General features: G+C 43.9%; 1 protein-coding gene across 7 annotated transcripts in view; it reads right to left on the bottom strand.

The window, feature by feature from the left end:
• The window catches only part of SMG6 (SMG6 nonsense mediated mRNA decay factor), a 243179-nt gene that overhangs the window by 28358 nt on the left and 199560 nt on the right, over nt 1-15261 (bottom strand). For 2 of the 7 annotated variants that reach the window (XR_012008521.1, XR_012008522.1), the window contains exon 14: nt 2111-2219. The exons of the other annotated variants lie outside the window; for them this stretch is intronic. The gene's annotated coding sequence lies outside the window, so the exon portion shown is untranslated. The remainder of the gene's footprint in view (nt 1-2110; nt 2220-15261) is intronic. 7 annotated transcript variants of the gene reach the window in all.

Here is a 15261-nt window from a genome sequence, read left to right as displayed (position 1 = left end):
ATGTCATAGATCATCCTAACCTACGTGGCTGTAGGCTGTTTTTTCCTAGTGGAGGCAATGGGGGTCATTATCCATCAACTGACAGTGCACAGATACCTATTCAGAGTGGTATGGCAGCCTGCTCACCTCACCCACACTTACTCTGTGTGTGTTGCATGCACTTGCATCCCTGCACTGCCCTTAAGTCTCATAGTGAATGGTGGGTGAGAACTAGAAGATAGGTAGGTGAGAAGAGTCAAATGCTTAACTGACTGAGCTGCCCAGGCACCTCTTGAGTTCAAATCTTTTAAAAAAAAATATTAACAATTTTACACTTTTATTTATTTTTATGTATTTATTTTTAAAGATTTACTTATTTTTTTGAGCTAGAAAGGGAGAGACTGAGAGGGAGAGAGAGAGAGAGAGAGAGAGAGAGAGCGCTCATGTGCACACAAGTGGGAGGGGAAGGAAGAGAGAGAAAGAATATCAAGCAGATTCTGCACTGAGTGCCAAGCTCAACACAGGGCTGAATCTCACAACCCTGAGACAACAACCTGAGCAGAAACCAAGAGTTGGATGCTTAACCTGACTGTGCCACCCAGGCACCCCAAGTTCATGTCTTTTTTTTTTTAAGTTTTATTTTTTTATTTTTTTAAATTTTTATTTATTTATGATAGAGAGAGAGAGAGAGAGAGAGAGAGAGAGGCAGAGACATAGGCAGAGGGAGAAGCAGGCTCCATGCACCGGGAGGGCGACGTGGGATTCAATCCTGGGTCTCCAAGATCGCGCCCTGGGCCAAAGGCTAAACCATTGCGCCACCCAGGGATCCCCCAAGTTCATGTCTTAACTACAACTGCTGGCTGTGTGTCCTTAGGTTACTTAGCATCTCTGAGCCTCTGTTTGCTCAAGTTGTTGTATAGTCTGGAAGTGATAATGCATGTCAAATATTTAGCAAGGTGCCTGAGCCAATGATAAATGAATGGCTATTTTCTTTTTCTTCCTTGCTACATCACTTTACTCAGAGATGTGTGGAAGCCAGATTCAGAGGTAAGGAAGGAAGCATGGGGCTGGTACCCTGGAATGCTCACTTGGCTGAAATATCATATTCAGAACCAAGGTGCTGGATCTAGGCTGCTGGGTAAGTCACCTGCTGGAGGCAAGGCCCAATCTCTCTCTTGTGCCTCTTCCTATTCTCCAAAAAGATTCCTAGACCTAACCATGGACAAATATTCTATGGGACTCTACAGGCCCCAAGGGCCTGGACTTTAGCACAAGCATGCCACTAATGCACACAACAGAAGTAAAGTCCTGTACTGAGTATCATGATTGCCTTCTGAAATAGGACCCAGCTGGATCGTTGGTCCAGGTTTCTCAATACAAAGGAAATGATGAGGAAATCCCCAATGTGGCATTTTCTACCCACCTGAATTTTCTGAGCTTGGAATTCTGAACAAGGCAGACAGGAGTCTGGATTCTCCTGTGCAAAGTACAGCTTGCTCTTCTTGAATGTTCCGTCATAGAAAGAAACTATTCTCTTCTAGAGCTCTGAGCTCTGGCTGAATGAGCAAGGTACATTCTTGACATGAGCCCGTTGCAGAGAGCAAACTATAGGCAGCAGTAGCTTGGGCTGCAGTCCAATCCACTTCCCCTGTAGAGTGCTCTGAGAGCAGCCACCCACATTGGCAGGAGTCAGGAGTGGATACTGGCACTGCCAACACAAGCCTTTCAGGTCTGGCTGGCTTCAGCTGGTCTGAAACCTGGAACACAGGCGCTGGGGACCTCACTTACTGAACCAGCAGGGGAGGCTACAGGCTCAGCCCCTGGGGATGGAAGTCCTCATGTCTGTCTCAGCCTGCAAATATCCACATGCAGTCTGTTTCTACATTGCCAGTTAGCTCTGGGCCAGGAGCACTATATCTTGGGCTCTAGTCACTCTGAGCTACATTCTTATTTGTTTTCTAAACAGCCAGGATCAGGAGACCACTCTTTAGGTTTGTATTTAGGCTCCTTCACCAAATTTCTTCCTAGCTTTATTTCATGTGTGTCAGGGAGAGCACCCTTTCTGAGACATCTGCAGCATTCAACACATTTAGCTGATAGTCAATTCGACAAATATTTACTAAGTACCTACTGTGTGCATTAGGCACTCTTCCAGACCCTGAGGATTCAGCAGAAAACCAAGTCTTGGCTGGCTCCAGGGGGCTTAAGGTCACATTCAGATCAGGTATATGTAAGATGCCCTGTATCAAGAAAGAAATAAATCACCCTGGCCCTATGACCCACAGCACTCAGGAGGGCAGAATCCTCATTTCTCTTCCCTTAAGGAGGAGGAAGAGGCAGCCCACAGAGAAGAAGACCTCCCTGTAGAGACCTAGCACATTGTTTCTTTATCCCATTTAGGCTGATGGGTCCTCAGGAAGTCAGGATGGAGAATTAATTTGCTTAGGCCCAGCCATGCTACAAGATGAAATCCCAACCTCCCTTAATGCTTTCCATGACCTGTCCAAGCCCTCTACTACCCACTCATCCCTCCCTGTTCTATTTTGCCACTCTTACTTCTTGCTATTATTCTGTAATCCTCAACTCCAGGCCTTGGGCAACCCTGTCTGATACTCCGCCATTTGCTCCCTTTTGTACCTCTGAGACTTTACAAGTTATTTCCCCAACCTGCAATGACTTTGCCTTTATGCAATCAATTCATTCCCTCACTTTCCTTTAAGTCTGATTAAAAAGGGGACACCTTGGTGGCTCAGTGGTTGAGTGTCTGCCTTTGGCCCAGAGCGTGATCTTGGAGTCCAGGGATTGAGTCTCGCATCAGGCTTCCTGCCTGGAGCCTGCTTCTCCCTCTGCCTGTGTCTCTGCCTCTCTCTCTGTCTCTCGTGAATAAATAAAATCTTTAGAAAAAAAAGTTTGATTAAAAAAAAAAGTCTTTCTTCTTAAGCAGTATTATCTAACATGCCAGCCAACTGCCCACAAATTTTTCCTGAGGCTCTACTATGTGATAAGGACTATGCTTAGACATCTTGGACACATGAGACAGACAGAACAAAGCAGATGCAATCCTTGACTTCACAGAACTTCGAGCTCAGAGAGGGATTTCAAAGTAACCTACACTAACTCTCCCAAGTCCATGGGCATCCCTTCAACACCTGTGGGCCACCCTTACACTTCATTCACCTTCTCTGACGTCAGCAGCTACCCTCTGCATGTGTATTACTATTTCCATGCCACAGAGTTACCAGTCATTCAGAGCCATGCTAGAACCTCCTCTGTATCATCTCCTAGGGACCCCACCCTTTTTTGAATATTTCAGGTAGGGAAAAACTCAAGTCCCTGGGGAAGCCTTTAAAACCATCATTACAAAATAATAATAATAATAAAAAAAAACCATCATTACTTGGGCAGCCCAGGTGGCTCAGCGGTTTAGTGCCGCCTTCAGCCCAGGGTGTGATCCTGGAGACCCGGCATCGAGTCCCACGTCGGGCTTCCTGCATGGAGCCTGCTTCTCCCTCTGCCTGTGTCTCTGCCTCTCTCCTCTCTGTTTCTCATGAATAAATAAATAAAATCTTAAAAAAAAACAACATCATTACTTAATACTTAAGAAACGTGTTAGTAATTTTATTATCACCTACTTAACAGGCTCCTCTGTTTTTCCTGTTGCCTTCCAGTCTTTTTTTTTTTTTAATTTTTATTTATTTATGATAGTCACACAGAGAGAGAGAGAGAGAGAGAGAGGCAGAGACATAGGCAGAGGGAGAAGCATGCTCCATGCACCGGGAGCCCGACGTGGGATTCGATCCCGGGTCTCCAGGATCGCGCCCTGGGCCAAAGGCAGGCGCTAAACCTCTGCGCCACCCAGGGATCCCCACCCCCCTTTTTAAAGATTTTATTTATTTATTCACAAGAGACACAGGCAGAGGGAGAAGCAGGCTCCATGCAGGGAGCCTAATGCGGGACTCAGTCCTGGGTCTCCAGGATCACGCTCTGGGATGAAGGCGGCGCTAAACCGCTGAGCCACCCGGTCTGCCCTTGCCTTCCAGTCTTGGCCATGATGTCGGAGAGGTCTGTTACTATCTTGACTCTATAAGGGGGTTCCTTTCCTACTAGGGAAACCATTCCAGTTTTGGACTTTTCTAATGGGTAGAAATGTCTATCTCTTTAAAGCCCAAATCTGCCTCTGGTGCTTCTAATTCTGTTCCCTGTTCTGTTCCACATAAAATTCTGTTCTACATAAAAAAGCTCAAATTCTGCTTCTATCTAACTGGCCTAATATTATTTGAAGTCAAGTGTGTTATACCTTCCCTAGGCTAAACAGTCCCACTTCCTTTAACTGTCCTTCACTTCAAATGTCTCCTCGACATCCTGCTTATTTTCTTCCACTAATACTTTCACTAAGACTAATGTGTGTCTCTTAGAGTGAGTGCCCACATGTGGTCTGGCAGCCGAGAACAGATGGCATATCTTTTCCTTGTTCCATTCTGGATACCTCAGTTTTTGAATTGAGGCCAAAACTGTACTGGTTTTATTGTTCACCACCTTATAGTAAAGACACAATTGTAAACCCCCCCCCCCCAAAAGATTTATTTATATTAGAGAGAGTGTGCACAAGTGGGGGAAGGGCAGATGGAGACGAAGAGAGAGGGAGAATCTCAAGCAGACTCCTTGCTGAGCACAGAGCCCGACATGGAGCTCCATCTCACAACCCTGAGACCAAGACCTGAGTTGAGACCAAGAGTTGAACACTTAACTGACTGAGCCACCCTGGCGCCCCCACATTGTGAGGTTTTTAACCAACAAATCCCCAAATTGTTTTCACATAAATGGCTAAATAATATCCCCCCCCACCACTACCTACAAGTCCTCCACTATTCCTTTTTCTTTCTTTAAAATTTTATTATTTATTTGAGAGAGAGCAAGAGAGTGAGCACAAGCAGGGAGGAGGGTAGAGGGAGAAGTGGACTCTCCACTGAGCAGGGAGCCTGATGTGGGGCTTGATCCCAGGACCCCAGGATCATGACCTGAGCTGAAGGCAGATGCTTAACTGACTGAGCCACCCAGGTGTCCCCCTTTCTTTTTTTAAAGGTTTATTTATTTGAGAGAGAAAGAAAGAGTGTGGGGGAGGAGCAGAGGGAGAGGGAGAGAATCTCAGGGAGACTCCCCACCAAGCACAGAACCTGATGCAGGGCTTGATCTCACGACCCCGAGATCATGACCTGAGCCAAAACCAAGAGTTGGGTGCTCAACCGACTGAGCCACCCAGGTACCCCCACTATTCCCTTCTAAACAATCCTTCACTGAGGCCTCTCCATGCTATATTTAAAAAAAATTTGTTTATCTACTATTGTGCTGCATGCTACTTGCTATGTGCAGCTGACTTTTTGGATAAAGTAGGATTTCATATTTATTCCTATTTGATTTTATCTTTTTTTTTTAAAGATTTTATTTATTCATACATGAGAGACATAGAGAGAGAGAGAGAGAGAGAGAGAGAGAGAGGCAGAGACATAGGCAGAGAGTGAAGCAGGTTCCATGCAGGGAGCCTGATGTGGGACTCGATCCCGGGTCACGCCCTGAGCTGAAGGCAGGCGCTCAACCGCTGAGCCACCCAGGTGTCCCTGATTTTATCTTGTTATTTACTTCTTTCATTGTACTCAATCAAGTTCTATTTGGATCCTAAATTTGTCACCTGAGAATATATTCCCTCTCAAATTCATGACATCCACAAATTTGATCTTTTGTTTATGCTTCTCAGTATCTTTCTCCCATTAATCTGTCCTGCTTTCTCTCCTAAGTAAGATTCATGAGGATAGGCCCTGTAATTTGTAAACACACATACACACACACATGCATATATTTAAAGAAAAATCTATCTGCAGCATCTAACACACACTGGGTACGTGGACAATGTGGATGCCATGATTATGGAGGGGAGCCAGCCACACTATATAGTATGTGAATCATGCTCCTTGTGTTGTGCAATACACAGACACTGGACAGACTGAGAGATGCTACTTTTCTGCTTTGGGTGGTGCTCCCCATGGAGGTTTGGGCTCAGTAAGCAACAGGTGCTCTCTTTTGACAGGCTGCCTACAGAATTTTGGATTTGAAATAAGATACCACAACAAGCCAAGCTCTGGGCACGGTCTGCCTTGTCTTAACTGGAGGGTGTTGCCCCAGGGCAAGGCAATAACACACTTTAGCAAGAGGTAGGACTTACGTTCTTCAAAGCACAAATGTCATGCTCTGAGAAGAAAATGCAGACTCCCCATGGCATATTAAAACTATGGCACACAGAGATTAGGGCTGAGGCAGAAGGCCACATTAAGTTGTATTTTCAGCTTCTATAGCTAAAATCCTGAATCTTAACATGGGGCTCATGCTGGAGATAAGACACGCTTGGCTAACTGAAGCTAACCAACTAAAATCCATCCACAGTTTGAGATAAGGTGTAAGTAAGGTAAATGCCCAGGACACAGAAGAAATTCAAGAAATAATCAGTTCCCTTTTCTAAATCTCTAAACACTAAATTTTTTTTTTTTTTAAAACCACATGAATTGGGATCACATGGTGAGCTTGTTAAAATGCAGACTCCTAAGATTCCACTTTGGACTAAATAGATGAGTGCTTCTAGGCCTAGGGCCCTGGAATGTGCACTGTAAGTAAGTGTTCCAGGATTATGAACACTGAAGTTTGAGAATCAGTGCTTTACTTATTTATTTTTAATGATTTTATTTATTTATTCAAGAGAGACACACAAAGAGAGGCAGAGACATAGGCAGAGGGAGAAGCAGGCTCCCTGTGGGGAGCCTGATGTGGGACTTGATCCCAGGACCCCGAGATCATGACCAGAGCCAAAGGCATATGCTCAAACACTGAGCCACTCAGGTGCCCTGAGATTCAGTGCTTTAAAGGTTAGAAGACTAGGTGAAGGTGGTCACAATTTTAGTCCATTCTTCATAATGCAATTCGTCTTTAATAAGGTACAAAAATGGACATCTGGGTGGCTCAGCGATTGAGCAGCTGCCTTCAGCCCAGGGCGTGATCTCAGGGTCTAGGGATCAAGTCTCGCATTGGGTTCTCTGTGGGGAGCCTGCTTCTCCCTTTGCCCTTGTCTCTGCCTATGTCTCTGCCTCTCTCATGAAAAATAAATAAAATCTTGAAAAAGAAAAAGGTACAAAAACTCCTATGATACATTTTTCTTTTTTTTTTTTAAGATTTTATTTATTTATTTATTTATTTATTTTTTTAATAATGTTTTATTTATTTTTTTAATTTTTATTTATTTATGATAGGCACACAGTGAGAGAGAGAGAGGCAGAGACAGGCAGAGGGAGAAGCAGGCTCCACGCACCAGGAGCCCGACGTGGGATTCGATCCCGGGTCTCCAGGATCGCGCCCTGGGCCAAAGGCAGGCGCCAAACCGCTGCGCCACCCAGGGATCCCAAGATTTTATTTATTTATTCATTAGAGTCACACACAGAGAAAGAGAGGCAGAGACATAGGCAGAGGGAGAAGCAGGCTCCATGCAGGGAGCCTGATGTGGGATTTGATCCCGGGTCTCCAGGATCGCGCCCTGGGCCAAAAGCAGGTGCCAAACCACTGAGCCACCCAGGGATCCCTATGATACATTTTTCATGGCACTTTTAGGATCTGGCCATCCTCAGCACCCTATGAAGCAGTTACTATTGCATTCAGGTAATGATAATAGAGAAGAAGAAACTGAAACTTGAGTAAATTCAATGAGATCTGAAGCCAGATGCAAGGACTTCCTAGCCCAGTGTTCATGCCATCTCATTGAAGCTTCTTCCTGAGAGAGCTTTCTGCCACAGTGCTTTAGGCATAACAACAAAACCTGCTGTGTGCTTCACTCCCCCTTAACAGCTATGGCTAACACTTAGCGGATGGCTGCTACATGCCAGGCACTATGCCAAATACTTTACATGCACCAACTCATAATCCCTACAACCCTGTGAAGTAGATGCTGTCATTAACTCAATTTTACAGATGAGGAAATCAAGGTACAGAGAAGTAACTTGTTCAAGGTTATATAGCTGGGAAAGGCAGGAGCTGGAATGTGCTTCTGCTTTTTTTAAAAATTAAGTTTTAAATTTTAATTCCAATATAGTTAACATACAGTGTCATATTAGTTTTAAGTATACAATATAGTAATTCAACAATACTATACATTATTCAATGCTCATCATGGTTAAGTGTACTCTTTAATTCCCATCGCCTTTTCCCCCTATCCCTCCATCCATGTACCTCTGCTCTTAATCAGTGTTCCAACTGCCCACAGCTCTCAATGAATCCAAAGCATTTACCTGTGCTTCAAGGCACAGATTCTCAAAATCCCCCAAAGGGGAAAAGTCCGATTTAGTACAGAAATTCAAAGCGGGCAGTCTCCTGTTGCACACTTCGTGAAGACTGACCTCCTTTGGGCGTGGTACTCTTTCCACAGGCGGCTGACATGCCACAAGTCTGGGGGGAGCAGGGTCTAGCAGAGCACGCTTTCCTAACTCATGTGATCTTGGGCAAGTTACTAAACCTTGTTTGCAAAATGCAGATGATTCTGAAGGTCTCTTTCCATTCTTCAAGGTTTCTATGATTCTGGGCAGTCATCTTGGGAAAGCAGAGAGGAAAGACAGTTTCTGCTACTGACCTTGATGCTGGAGTTCAGCTCTGTCACAGGGGATCAGTGCCAAGAGCAGGGGTTAGCCTTTTCAGAATGGCTGAAGCTTCAGAATCTGAACTAAAGGGAGAGGCTAGAGACAATACATGATGGAAAAAGGCGGCATCGGTTCTTCTCATATGATAAGCCACTCAGGAGGACTTGGAGGGTTTTATGGAATCATTAGCACAGAGCTCCCCTCTGGCCACAGAGCAGGGGAAGAAACAGCAGACCAGTTTATAAAGCTCCAGAGCGGAAAATTTCTGTTGGTGTCCAAACTAAGTTTTGGCTTTCTGTAAAGTTTGGAAAGACTTATACTGATGTTTTAATCACCTGTTTAGTGTTCTGCAGATTTGTCAGCGGCCTCACTGAGCTTGCTCCAGCAGGCAGTGGGGAGCTGCTGGCTCACACACCGTGATCTTTCTGTGAGCCATTTCTTTCCCATGGACATCTCTGACACCCTGTAGCTCTCTCCAGGCCACTTGGAGGGTATGAGCCAAAACTGTGTGCCCTATAGGAGGCTGGGGGCAAGCTTTTTGGCTAACTTCTCACCAAATTCAAAGGCAAGAAGGGCCCATTAAAAAAAAAAAAAAACAAAAAAAACCAAGGGGCAGAGAGGTAAGGAGTGGTCTCTGGAGATCAGGGCAGGGCACATTCTACAAACAAAAACTCATGAGCATGCAAGAAGCCCATTAGGGAGGTTGAGGGTAGCAGTATGTAGAACAAGTCAGCATTTTACGGGCAGCCTGGGTGGCTCAGTGGTTTAGCGCCGCCTCCAGTACAGGGTGTGATCCTGGAGAACCGGGATCGAGTCCCATGTCGGGCTTCCTGCATGGAGTCTGCTTCTCCCTTTGCCTGTGCCTCTCCCCCTCTGTATGTCTCTCATGAATAAATGGATAAAATCTTAAAAAAAAAGTCAGCATTTTACTTCCTCTGCAGTTTTCACTGGTCACAGCTTCTCAGTGGCTGAAATACCCCATTTTACTGGGAAAGCTGTGGTAGAGATGAAGTGGTAACTGCTGGTTGCCAGGCATTATTTTATTTCATTTGGCTATCACAGTAATCCTTTGAAACAGAAAGAGGAAGAGGAAACTAAAACTCAGAGGAAACAAACATCAAGTAAGTGGCGAAGTTGGGATCTGAACTCAGATTTGTCTAATTCCAAAGTCTGTGCTCATTATACTTTGTAGCCTCTTGGGAAAGCAATGGTACTTTTGGAGAAAGAGACTCCAAGCTCTGTTCATACCCTGCTTCTCTGCTCAGCAGCAGCCCAAAGGCCCAATAAACAGTTTTGAGGAGTTTGATTCAGGTGAACACAAATCAAATGGATGCCTGGCTAAGCTATGGAAAGAACAAAGATACTGAAATTTAACATTTCTGAGTACCTGTCCTAAAAGGAGTTCTATCATTCAGATTAATTTCACTTCTCTGGACAGAGTATGAGCAAGACCTTAGCTGATCAGTTGATGTGTCTCCTTCCACCTGGCACCTAAAGGCTCCAAAAATCTCTTAATCTGAGAAATTTTTACTCTGTAAGCAGTAGGGTATATTGTTCATCTGGCAACTCTTGGTCCTGGAGCAAGATATGAAGGCAGAGAAGGGAAAGAATAGTTTAGTTCTCAGTAGAAAGATCAGGCTGAGGAAGGAGATGGTGGTTTCTGATTGAGTTCTCAGGGCAGCCCGGGTGGCTTAGGGGTTTGGTGCCTGCCTTCGGGCCCAGGGCGTGATTCTTGAGTCCCCGGATCAAGTCCCACGTCAGGCTCCCTGCATGGAGCCTGCTTCTCCCTCTGCCTGTCTCTCTCTGTGTGTCTCTCATGAATAAATAAATAAAATCTAAAAAAAAAAAAAAAAAGATATATATTTGATGGAGTTCTCAGAGAGTACTTCCCTGCCACAGAATTTTGTCTTTCCTGTCTTCTCTCTGCTTTCCAGGGGAAGCTTCCTCAACTGTATGCTCTCTCTGGTTGAGAGTGAACTTCCTTTTGTCTAGCCAGACCACTCCACACATGCCATTGTTCCCTGCCCCATTATGCCTGAGTTCAGGCAGAGAAGCTGCCAACATGGCTTTTAGTAGAGGAAGAGGAGTCTCAAGGGAACTCTGCTTGCTGAGGAAAAAGAGACTCTAAAGTGGCAAATGGCACAGACTGCCCTTCCTCAGTGATCTCAGAGAAACCTAGTTACAAAAGGTACAGTTACAGAGAGGAGGAAGTGAAAGAGAGGGAGACGAAGATCAGAAAGGTTTTAAGTCCCACAGGAATAACTGAGGACGAGGAAAAGGCTGTCTTCTGATGAAGGCAAAATTAACCAGACCCATCTGATTATGACAGAGGGAAGGAGGGTGCTGGGATTATGAATGGGGGCAGAAGCTTACAGACCATTGCATGCATGAGGGGATGTAGGAGAAAAGTGTTCCAAAGCTGATGACAAAGCAGACAGGAAATTTACATGTCCTTGCCGACAGGAAAAAAATAGTGAAATTATGGGTCTCCTCTCATGTGCAGGATTTCTAATAGGCATCTGAAGTTCACCCTCTTCCCAAGGATATGCTGACAGCTGGGAATACTGCCCTTCAGGTCAGGCAGGGCAGGGGTCTAGACCTCTCCAGGGGTTCACAAAGAGATTCAGTAAGGACTCAAACCACGATCCAAAACACAAATGGGACTGCCATTTCCTGTTGGGTTTCCATGCTGTAAAAAAGTGGGAAAGAAATGCCAACTATAAAGTGCTCTGTCTTCTGTGGAAAATGGAGTATGCAATGTATCCGGCTCCAGGTTCTGACTTGTAAATCTAAGTGAGAATTAGTTGCTAGCCTTTAGAGGATTATACTGCTAAAGAGATATTCCAGCACCCAACTTTCCAGCCTTTCTGCTCATTGTCCATGGACTTCTAGGGAGCTGATGACAAAGTTGTCTTGGACCTCTGTGGGAAGGGCAGCCTTGGGCTTTGGCAGCTCCTTCAGGACCTCAGTTCACTGTCCTGTATTCTTAAGCAGCTCTGATGGAACCAGCCATCTGTGAGGGTTATTTAGCTTGGAACTGTAAGAGGGTAAGGATGTGGAAAAAATAAACTGAGCAGCCAAAGGATGGGGCCAGAGAGAGAGAAAGGCAGGTGGCATGTTTGTGAGACTGACTATGTGCCAGGACTGAGAGCAGGGTGGGAATGCAGAAAGGAATGGTGCCGGAAGGAGGCCAGTGTGGGAAGTGCTGAACGCCCACAACAGCATGATTTTATTTCCCAAGTGTTTGGTGTTCTCTGAATGGCTCACAAACCGTCACTTGAGGCCTTTCATGATAGGAGAATCCTGGGAATGTAACTGTTAAGCACACCTGAATTGCTTTTGGAAAAACTACTTGAATCCTGCCTAATTTCTCATTGGGCCTGAATCCTAGCTTGGAAGGTAAATCTAACAGGTTTTCTGCCTCCAAAGTCACCAGATAATGGTGACAGCTGGAAGGGCAGAAAATGGAGCCAGTATAGGGTTCTGAGGGAATCTTGACGAATTAGAGAAAACAGCAACCACAGGGTGTGACCTGGAAGGGATATGGAAATCTGGTGGGACTGAATTGTGACTGGTTGTTCATTTGGAGTCTCCTTAACTGCCCCTCTGCCCAGTATGAAGAAAAAAATAAACCGAGGGAAACTTTTATTTTTAAAATCTAGGCATTTTCGCTTACATTATCTCATTTAATCTTGAAGGAGAGATTATGAATGGATGGACTATCACCCCCATTTTACAGAGTAAACTCAAGCCCAGACAAGTAACTTCTATGGAGATTTTTTATGACCAAAATAGAACATAATGAAGACTATGACTTTCATCTAATTCAGGGAGATTTATTTTTCTACAGGTCATTCTGGCAAAACAACATTAGAATTGATGGTATCTCATCTGATCCATTTCTGATCACCAAGACTATGTATATGTAGTATATCCTCACAGGATTTGCAAGAGTCCAAAAAGCTGCTGTCAGAATATATTTCTGGTTCTTTACTAAATATTTCCAAGTCACTGTACTAAGAACAGGCCTGGACATAATAAGCCAGTAACTATGAATGCTGCTTGTCCTACTTTTAAAGCACACATATAGACATGCAAACAATCATAGACTATAGCTGACCCTTGAACAACACAGTTTTGAACGGCATGGGTCCACTTACATGCAGATTTTTTTCAATAAATACAAGTACAGAGCTGTAAATGTATTTTCTCTTCCTTATGATTTTAACATTTTTCCCTGCTAGCTTACTTTATTTAAAAATTACAAAATATAATACATATAACATACAAAATATGTTAATCGACTGTGTTATTGGTAAGGCTTCTGGTCAACAGTGGGCTATTAGTAGTTCAGTTTGGGGAGCCAAGATTTTTATGTATATTGCCAACTGCACGGGGGGTTGGTTAGCCCCCCGAAGGCCTGTGTTATTCAAGGGTCAACTGTACTCTGAAGTACAGTTTCAGTGCTTCATACTGGTAAGACAGCCTATACTAGGGAAGCTCCCACACAACCTGAATCTTTTTAAATTGACAACACAGAATTAAAAGCTGTCACTGAATTTTGTTATTTAGACTAAAGCCACTCTTGCTGCTGACAAAGCAGAAAAGTTCAATGAGAGCATCTTCTAGGAGGCACTGAAGATATGGTGGCACCTCGGCTTCAAGTATTAGGCCAAACTGAAGTTGCTTAGTAATGTATAGTTTAAACACATGGCACGTGGCAGAAACAAACAGTACAAAAAGCTGAATTTGAAAAACAAAATCTTCTCATTCTGATTTCCTGTTGCCAGTTTCTGGTGTGTCCTTCAGAGATATTTATGCATACATCACCATATATGACTGTGGGCTCTCCCTAAACCTTTTATAAATATATTTGTATCAATGGTGATACACTGCCATTTTTTTTAAAGTTAGGTTGTTTATTTAAGATCTTCCTTCTTTCTTTTTTTTTTTAAGATTTATTTTTATTTATTTATGATAGAGAGAGAGAGAGAGAGGGAGGCAGAGACACAGGCAGAGGGAGAAGCAGGCTCCATGCCGGGAGCCCGACGCGGGACTCGATCCTGGGACTCCAGGATCGCGCCCTGGGCCAAAGGCAGGCACGAAACTGCTGAGCCACCCAGGGATCCCCCACTGCCATTTTTTTTAACTTAACAGCATATCTTGAGATCATTAACATCATTTAAAAAAATTATTTTATTCATAAAGACACACACACACACACACACACACACACACACACACACAGAGGCAGAGACACAAGGCAGAGGGAGAAGCAGGCTCCATGCAGAGAGCCTGACATGGGACTCGATCCAGGGTCTCCAGGATCACTCCCTGGGCTGCAGGCGGTGCTAAACCGCTGCGCCACCGGGGCTGCCTCAACATCATTTTATTTCCCCCAACATCATTTTTTAAAAAAGATTTTATTTATTTATTCATGAGAGACAGAGAGAGAGAGAGAGGCAGAGACATAGGCAGAAGAGAAGCAGGCTCCCTGCGAGGAGCCTGATGCGGAACTCCATCCCAGGACCCCAGGATCATGATCTGAGCCAAAGGCAGATGCTCAACTACTGAGCCACCCAGGTGCCCCTAACTTCATTTGTGAAACACATTTCATACCAAATGCTAAAGAACATCAACAATAAGGTTCTGGAATCATATCCAGAAAACTTAACTAGTTTATTGCAACAGAGTTTCTCTGTGTTGGGAGGACTGAAAAACCTAGAAAAGAAAGCAAAACAAAGCAGATTGGAGAAAAATTCTGTTTGTCAGTCAAGTTCATCAGGCCTGGGAATAGTCTCCAACAAGAGACTCCCTCAACCAGGTATGGTCTCAAATGACACAAAGGTTGGTCAAAAGAGGCTGTATTTACATATCACAAAAAAATATGAAAAGCATATATATGTACTCCCGTCTGTATGCTGCCCAGAAAGAGTACTATTTCTGAAGTACACAAATAGAAAAACATGCAAACAATCATAAAGTACAGTTGACCCTTGAACAGTATAGGTTTGAACTATACGAGTCCACATACACACAGATTCTTTTCAGTAAATACAGGACACAATACTGTAAATGTATTTTCTGTTACAATTTTCATAACAGTATTTTCTCTAGCTTACTTTACCAGAGTGATCAACTTCAGGAGGGTGTTCAACAAACTTGAGGGCCAGAAACAAACATTAACATTTTTTACTGCAAAAATGTAAATGTCTTAATTTCATCTTTAAGTGTAACCCAGATGTTATGGCAAAAGGCACCTTGTACATTCAAAGGCTCAGGCACTGCTTGCAAGTACTAGTCTCCCTGTTAGGGACAATATGCAGCTACCACTGAACACAAAGTAAGGTATTTGAAGTGTTTCTGGCTGATCTCACAGTCTGAGGTTCTACTGTATAAAGGTACCCTCTACTAAGGAAGGGTATAACTTTTTTGCTCCCTAGACTGTACTTCTAAAAACATTTTAAGGTATTCCATTGAATTCATTCAATAAATATTTACTAAGCAACTGTTATGTGTCACAGCCCTTATTCAAGGCATATGGAATAGAGCAGTGAATAAAACAATGTTCCCATTGTCATGGAGCTTAATGTTCTTGTGAGACTCAGAAACAAAT

The sequence above is a fragment of the Canis lupus genome, chromosome 16 (genome assembly GCF_048164855.1).
Source record: "Canis lupus baileyi chromosome 16, mCanLup2.hap1, whole genome shotgun sequence".
NCBI classification, from domain to species: domain Eukaryota; kingdom Metazoa; phylum Chordata; class Mammalia; order Carnivora; family Canidae; genus Canis; species Canis lupus.
This window is presented reverse-complemented; position numbering and strand designations above follow the sequence as displayed.